We start from the raw sequence: 8,595 nt of genomic DNA on the forward strand, positions 1-8,595 counted from the left end.
TCCGGCAACCTACCAGGCGCCGGAGAAGAAGGCCAAGGAGACTAGAAGGGGTCTCCGCCGCCCTGGTGCTTCGGACAGGATGTCCAAAGACACCGAGACTCACTGCTCCGCCGCCGGAGACGAAGAGGAGGAGGAGAGCGACTCTCCCCCTGAGGGGGGGAAGGAAGAAGAGGGCGGCATCCACAAATCTGGAGGCAGAGGCGTCCAAGAGGGGAAGGGTTCCCTCGCGGATAACTCCGCGTGGGACGTCGACAGCAGCCCCGGGAGGCGCCCCCGAGACAAGCCCCTGGCCGAATCGTGAGTACTCAAAGACCCAGGCGCATTCATTATCCAGCCTCCCTACTTCATAGTTTTTAACATGTTAAATCATGCACTTGTAGTCCGGCTCGTTCCGTTCTTGAGCGATCCTCATCTTCGGGGAATTCGTTGGACCCGCAGGTGATGGACAGCGGGTCCCTTCCGGCGGCCTCCTCTCCCAGGGCCATGGATGACACTGAGGTGTTGTCTCGAAGGATCCCAGGCCAGGGAGAGACTCAGGAGGCCGCCAGGCTGGCCCCTGAGGGTAAAACCTCGGCCGTCGGACACATGGGGGAGCAAATCCCCATGGAGACTGGCGATGGTGACCATACGCAGTTCGGCCCCCAGCCGAATACGGCCCCGGAGACCTATACGGCTCCGGAATCCAGCAAGCAGCCTCCTTCGAAAGAAGGAGGTGTGCCTATTCCACCGGTGACCTTTGTCCAACCAGAGGCACCGGATGCCCTCCTGGAAGCGTTGCGAAGTGTTTCCATTGTGGAGGAACACCGTATCCTTATGGGTACGGTGGTTGAGAGGGTTCAGTCCGTTAAGAGCGGACTAACCGAAGCCTGCACCAGCCTGCTAACAGGCTTTGAGGTAAGCAATGCAATTATGTAAAAATAATGTCACAGTATAGACAGTAGCCCCCGAGACACTGTCCCGTGTTCGGAAAGAAAAGCCGAACAAAGGATCAAGTAATTTTCGCAGGAAACTAACTAAATATGTCTTATGTGAATAAGCAGGCGTCGTTGTTGGCCACAACCTCTTATGCTGCTGAGGTCTCCGGACTAAAGCAGAGTCTGGAGCGGGAGCGAGGAAGAGCTCGGCCGCGTAAAAAAGCAGCTGGAGGACAAGCAAGGTATGTGATGACGTTGTGTGTATCCGGAAAAGGATGAATGACTCGATGTCGTGGAAACGACACCAATGGGATGACTGGAATCCCTTCTACAGTTGGAGGGCGCGGGGTTACGAGAAGAGCAAGTTTAGGAGCTAGCACAAAGATCGTTTACCCAGGTTCGGGCCGCGAGGATGCGTAATACCCTAGTCCTGCTTTGGTGTGTATTTCAGAGTGTTCTTGAGCTCTCAAACTAGCTACGGTGGCTACACCGTTCCAAAGAGACGAATCCTTCTCCAGTATGCCTCGGGCCTCCTTTTATAGTCAAAAAGGGGTTGCAACAGTGGCACACAGGAGGTGGAAAGGCGTACAGTGCGCGAGCTTATCGCCCGGCATTACGAGACAAAGCGCATTCAATGCACTACTTAGGTGTCCATTAGCTTTATCGGGGACGGGAACGAGGCCCGTCCCGTCCGTCGCCGCTCTGCCTTGCTTCGACACGCGCCCGGGCCAGCGATGCGTGCGGTGCCATGTAGGTAGGCAGGCAGCTGAGGTGGCGCGGTGGCAGGGCCTTCACGAAGATCTGCATGCCACCACACAGGTGCTTGCTGGGTCGGTGTAGAGGCCGCCCGTCGCCATGCAGGTGCCTGCCCAGCTGGGTGAGCTAGCAGCTGGATGGGAACATCGGTGGTATCTTGGCAGGCGTGGGCCTGGCTGCGGCCCCGCTGGTGTCCTCGACAAGGGTCTTGGCGGGTCCCCGGCAAGGGTCTTGCCGTGGCGTCATGGTCGTCCCCGGCAAGGATATTCCCGGGGGTCTTGTGGATTTCCTCGGCTAGGGTCCTGTCGATGTCAAAACCGGCGGATCTCGGGTAGGGGGTCCCGAACTGTGCGTCTAAGGAGGATGGTAACAGGAGGCGGGGGACACAATGTTTACCCAGGTTCGGGCCCTCTCGATGGAGGTAATACCCTACTTCCTGCTTGATTGATCTTGATGATATGAATATTACAAGAGTTGATCTACCACGAGATCGTAGAGGCTAAACCCTAGAAGCTAGCCTATGGTATGATTGTTGTTGTCCTACGGACTAAACCCTCCGGTTTATATAGACACCGGAGGGGGCTAGGGTTACACAGAGTCGGTTACAAGGGAGGAGATCTACATATCCGTATTGCCAAGCTTGCCTTCCACACCAAGGAGAGTCCCATCCGGACACGGGACGAAGTCTTCAGTCTTGTATCTTCATAGTCCAACAGTCCGGCCAAAGGATATAGTCCGGCTGTCCGAGGACCCCCTAATCCAGGACTCCCTCAGTAGCCCCTGAACCAGGATTCAATGACGATGAGTCCGGCGCGCAGATTGTCTTCGGCATTGCAAGGCGGGTTCCTCCTCCGAATACTCCATAGAAGATTTTGAACACAAGGACAGTGTCTGGCTCTGCAAAACAAATTCCACGTACCACCGTAGAGAGAATAATATTTCCACAAATCTAATCTGCTGACGCATTTTGCAGCATGACATCACACCATGGCCCGGTCATTATTCGAACCATTTTTCGCAACCAGCCACTGCACATATCGCGAGGCGGTTTCCTTGGCACGTCTTGTCGAAGCAGAGATCGTGTCCCCTTATCACGGGATTCTCATCAATACGGGTGTGGCTAACCCAACTGCGCCATCAATTAGGCGCTTGGGGAATAAGTGGTTTTACCAGGCAAGTGGGGAGGCGCAGAATCCCTGCTGCCTTTATAAGGGGATGAGGACTCCCTTTCGCACCCGCGCTTTCTACTTCCCGATCCATTCCCCTCCGCCCAAGCTCTAGTGCCCAAGCGTTCATCTTCTCTACCCACAAAATGCCTTCCGAAAATGTCCAGATCCGGAGCAGGAGGCAAGTGGATGGCCTCTACCGTCCGGGAGAAGGATATCAAAAAGCTTCGGGAGGCCGGGTATCTGGCCAAGAAAATCAGCCACCGTCTCCCGACGGCGGGACAGATCGTCCCTACTCCGGAACCCCACGAGAGGGTTGTATTCCTCCCTCACTTTGTCCGCGGGCTAGGGTTTCCCCTCCACCCATTCGTTCGCGGGATCATGTATTATTATGGGATTGATCTTCACGATCTGTCCCCTAATTCCTTCCTCAACATCTCGACATTCATTGTCGTGTGCGAGGCTTTTCTCCGCATCTCGCCACACTTTGGCTTATGGCTGAAGATTTTTAATGTGAAGCGCAAGGTAGTGGGCGGTGAGCACGCCGAGTGCGGGGGCACTATGGTGAGCAACAGGCACCTTTAACGATTCCGTCAAGGAGTGGCAATAGCAGTGGTTTTACATCACCGAGCCGCGCGGCATGGAATGGACCGCTACTCCCGAGTTTTGATCTGGTGCCCCTCTACGGCTTACATCCTGGGTCAAGAAGGGCCTGAGCTGGTCTTCGTCTGACAAATTATCGGTGCTCCAGACGCGCGTTAAAGATATGGGAGACAAGAACATTGAACCTGTCAATGTAGTCCAGGTGATGTTAGTTCGCCGGATCCTGCATTGTCAACACCGGACTTGCAATCTATGGGAATTCGATCCGACCAAGCACCAGACCCTACGAGAGCTTTTCGTCTCCTCGCACAAGGACATCTGGAAGGTGCTCTTCAAGTCCAGCAAATCATGGCCGGACTCCGCCGAAGACCGCGGGTACCAACTGTCCCGCCCTGCAAGTTCGGTAAGTCATCATACTTTTTATCCGCATAACCCAAGGGAAGCGCTTAATGTGTTTTATACAACTCTCCTAGGGCTGGACGAAGAAGGCGGAGCGGATACATTGTCCGGCCCCGCTGCCCAAAGAACCGGCCGTCCCACTTCTGACGAAGATGCTAGTCCCGGCGCCTTACAAGGTGCCGAAGAAGACGGCCGAGAAGGAGGCAAAAAAGACCCGGGGCGGCCTTCGTCGCCGCGGCACTTCGGACACAATATCCGAAGGCTCTGATGCCCGTTCCGCCTCCGAAGAGGATGACGAGGAGGAGGAAGATGAATCCCTAGCGGGGGGAAGAAAGAAGAGGACGGCCTCCGCACACTGGGAGGCCGAGTCGCCTAAAAGGGGAAAAACTCCTCTTCCGGAGGAGTCCACTGCCGCCGCCGACAGTGGCCCGGCGAGGGATCCAAGGGCCCAGCCCCTAGTGAATTCGTGAGTATATTGAATCCGAGTGTGTTTATGCGTCCAGACTCATCATGGCATAATATTTAACCTGAGCCATATTTTTGCAGTCCGGCGAGGTCCCGTACCAAACAGTCCTCATCAGAGGATTCGCTGAGCTCGGATGCTATGGAGAGCGGGACGCCCCCGAAGGCCCAATCCTCCAAACAGGTGAATAATACTAAGGCTTCGTCCCAGAGGGACCTCGGCCAAGGAGGAGAGGAAACGACCGTGAAGGCAGCGCCTGGAGGTCAAACTTCAGGGGCCGGACACATGGGGGAGAAAATTCCCATGGGAGCTGACGGCTGGGGCCATATTGAATTCGGCACTGAGCCGGATGCAATTCCGGAGACCAATACGGCTCCAGAATCAAGCAGGCAGCCTTTCTCAGCTCGAGGGGGCGTGCCTGTTCCACCGGCAACCTCTGTCCAACCAGAGGTGTCGGATGCTTTGTTGGTGGCGCTGAAGAGCGCCTCCATCGTCGATGAACACCGTGCTCTGATGGGTGCGGTGATTGAGAAGATTCAGTCTGCTGAGAGTGGACTTAATGAAGCCTGTGTCAACCTTATAAAAGGTTTTGAGGTATGTTTTATGAGGTTTCGAAGAGTGTCATGGTATGGATAGTAGCCCCTGATACACTGTTCGGTGAAAGAAAGAACCGGACAGAGGATCAAATTTATGTTCGCAGGAAGACTCACTGGATGACATCTATTTCTCTTCTGTTATAAGTAGGCGTCTGTAGTGGCTGCTGCCTCTCATACTGCGGAGGTCTCTGGACTGAATTAAAGTCTGGAGCGGGCCAAAGAAGAACTTGGCCAGTTGAAAATGCAGTTGGGAGATAAACAAGGTATGCGCAAATCTCGTTCGCATTTATTGCGAATGAATTTTCAGTATGATGAAATATGTTTCATGATTTGCGCTAGGGATGATGACCGAAGTCGAGGCTCTTAAGAAGGCTATGGCCGAGGCCGAGAAAAAAGGCAACCACTGAGCAGGCTCTTCGTGAGATGCCCGAGGCCAGGGTTATTATAGCTGAGCAAGAGCTGCAAGAGACCGTAAGGAAATGCGAGACCTTGGAGCAGAGTTTAACGGAGAAAGAATCCGAACTCACCAAGGTGCGTCAGGCCACGAGCGATGCCCGGGGGGAAACCCAAAGCGCTCTGCAGGGGATCCAAGAGGCGAGAAAAATCACGGCGGGTAAGGCTTTTTCCATGTAAAGCAAGTATTTGAGGGGAAAACTATGTTTCTGATTTTGAATCTGGATTTCTCAGGGGTATTTGCCGAGCTGCCTCGCAGCATATTAGATGCCGCCCAATTCTACCGAGCCGAAGAAAGGAACACCGCAGATAAGCTCTTCTGGTCGCAGTATTTGGCGCCGAATTATCCGGTGCCTTTTGCCAATCAACTGAAACAGCTGATCGAACTGCATAAGGCGGCGGAACTAGCCATGAAAGATCTGGTTATCCGGCTATGGCCTGCCGAGCCGATTCCCAGCAGCTACTTCGGGCTCGTGAAGCGGCTTGTAAGCGCTTGCCCTCGACTTGACGTCATCAAGCGGCCGGTCTGTATAGAAGGTGTGCGAATACAAATGTTTGAACAAAGGTGCACTGGGGGAAGATGGATGCCGAAAAGCTGATGACCGAAGGACCGCCTGAGGGGAAGGAGCACCGCAAGCCCGAATTATATTATGAGAGTGTCCTGAAAGGATCCTACCTTGCAGCGGAGCTATGCACCAAGGACATTATATTTCCATGAATGCCAATCATGTTGTCCTTTGTAATGTTTGAACAAGGTCGTTTATTTGTCGCCTGTTATATAAAAGTTTACCCTCCTGTGCGGCCGTTTTATATGTTAAACCTGAGAGTTGGCCAGTCGTCGGCTTCTGCCCCCACGTAAGAAGTACGGGGGTGTTCGGGATAGACCTGAGCACTCTTTCTCCCAGTTTTGGGTCCTTCGAAGGAGGTGCTCAGCACAACGAACCAGGCAATCAGACTATAGGGCTTTATCACTCGCACTTAGCCATAGGAGCTTTAGTATGGTAGGTGCAGCCCCTGGTGTTCGGAAGACCATACTAGGGGCTCTATAAGCACCTGATCGGAGAAAAAACCGATCCATCGCACGCTGCTTTGGTTATGGCATTATGCTGGAGAAATCCTTAAAGATTTTGTGACCTCTCGAACAGCTGACCAGCTCTCGCCGTATCATGACAGTCAGTTTTCGGCTTTCTCTATTGAGGTGCTCGTCCGGAAGAACCGGGACACAATCGCAGTAGTTCTCCCAGTGCTACCTTAGCCGATATAGCGGAACGTAAGGTACCAAAACATGGGAGCCGGGCAAACCCAACTATTGACCCAAGACATGATTCGGAGCTGATGCATATAATGCTATAGGTTCGGGGTGCCGAACTTCCATGAAGGTGTTCGGACTTTATTGCCATGTTATGGGTAAAACGAAGCTCCTAGCATATTTTAAGGCATATCGCTGTGTACGGATGCCACTTGACAAAATGATTTCAATAAGAAATAACAGCAGGTAAACGTCATATAAATCCACATGTTGTATTTGAATAGTACATCTATGCGTATGGGTACAAGTAATGTGATAAAAAAGGAATATGATTGCGGAACCTGCTGAGACCAGGGGGAAGAGGCTGAATGCGGATCAATAATATAGCCGGATGGTCTCTGCGGGGAATGTCTAAGGATTCCCTTACACGTTCAAGCTGCCTCCGTGTAGCCCGTCCTGGTCGGCACAAAGGTGAACCTGCGAAGGAAATGTAAGAAATATTTACGTGCCGGGGGGCAGTTGAGCCGCTGAGTTCGGCCTGTCCTGGCCTTTGCCGGAGTGTTTAGTTGAGCTCTGGACGAGCCGGGCTATCCTTCCGTGAACTAGTTCGGAGTCCCTTGACGGTGTGCGGGAGCCTGGACATCGATTCGAGGTTCGGTTGCGAGGTGCTGCTCGTTGTTTCTGCTGCTAAGGCAGTGGTGTATTTGTTGGTGCTGAGGGAAGGTTCGGCCTTGCCATTAACCGTGATGACGCCGCGTGGACCGGGCATCTTGAGCTTACGGTAGGCATAATGTGGCACCGCGTTGAATCGAGCGAACGCGGTTCGTCCGAGCAGTGCTTGATAATCGCTGCGGAAAGGGATGATTTCGAAGATTAACTCTTCGATACGGTAATTTTCCGGTGATCTGAAGACTACCTCAAGGGCAATGGAGCCTGTACAACTAACCTCCACACCTGGTATAATGCCTCTAAAAGTGGCTTTAGTGGGTTTGATCGCCGAATGATCGATGCCCATCTTGTGCACTGTGTCCTGGTAAAGCAGATTTAGACTGCTACCTCCGTCCATAAGGACTCGAATGAGGTGGAACCCGTCTATTATTGGGTCGAGGACTAGTGCGGCTGGATTGCCCTGATTGGCGTTAACCGGACGATCCATGCGGTTGAAGGTGACCGGCCCTAGTTTATATTGTGGGACGACTAGTTCCGTTGATTCACCATCCCTAAGGGTGCATATACGATCCGAGTTGGTAATTTGGGTGGTATTTACCACATTCACCGATTGAATATGTGGGGGAAATTTCTTTTGCCCTCCTATGTTCGGTGATCTGGGCTCTTCGTTGCTATCGTCGCTTTGAGACCCCCCTTCGTCTTTGGCGCCTGCCCTGCCGGCTTGTTTGAAGACCCAGCATTCTCTATTGGTATGGGTGGCCGGCGTTTCTGGGGTGCCATGAATTTGCCATTGGCGATCGAGTATGCGGTCCAGACTGGATGGACCCGGATTTTTATTTTTGGGTGGCCCTTTCCGCTGACCGGACTTTGAGCCCCTGAACCCGGCATTGACTGCCGTATTTTTGGTGTTTTCACCATATTTGCGGCGCTTGTGTTTGTTGAGTCGTGGTTTGCTGTTGCTATCCCTGGCTTTTGATATGCCAGGTTTGCTTGCTGTATTGGTACTACAAGCCAACCAGCTATCTTCGCCCACGCAAAAGCGGGTCATAAGTGTCGTGAGGGCTGTCATGGATTTTGGCTTCTCTTGGCCGAGGTGCCGGGCGAGCCATTCGTCATGGATATTATGCTTAAATGCCGCTAAGGCCTCTGCATCCGGACAGTCGTCTATTTGGTTCTTCTTGGTTAGGAACCGGGTCCAGAATTTCCTGGCCGATTCCCCTGGCTGCTGAGTTATATGACTTAAATCGTCAGCGTCCGGCGGTCGCACATAAGTGCCCTGGAAATTGTCCAGGAATGCCTCTGCCAGGCTCTCCCAACTTCCGATGGA

The sequence above is a fragment of the Aegilops tauschii genome, chromosome 1, assembly GCF_002575655.3.
Source record: "Aegilops tauschii subsp. strangulata cultivar AL8/78 chromosome 1, Aet v6.0, whole genome shotgun sequence".
In the NCBI taxonomy this organism is placed as follows: domain Eukaryota; kingdom Viridiplantae; phylum Streptophyta; class Magnoliopsida; order Poales; family Poaceae; genus Aegilops; species Aegilops tauschii.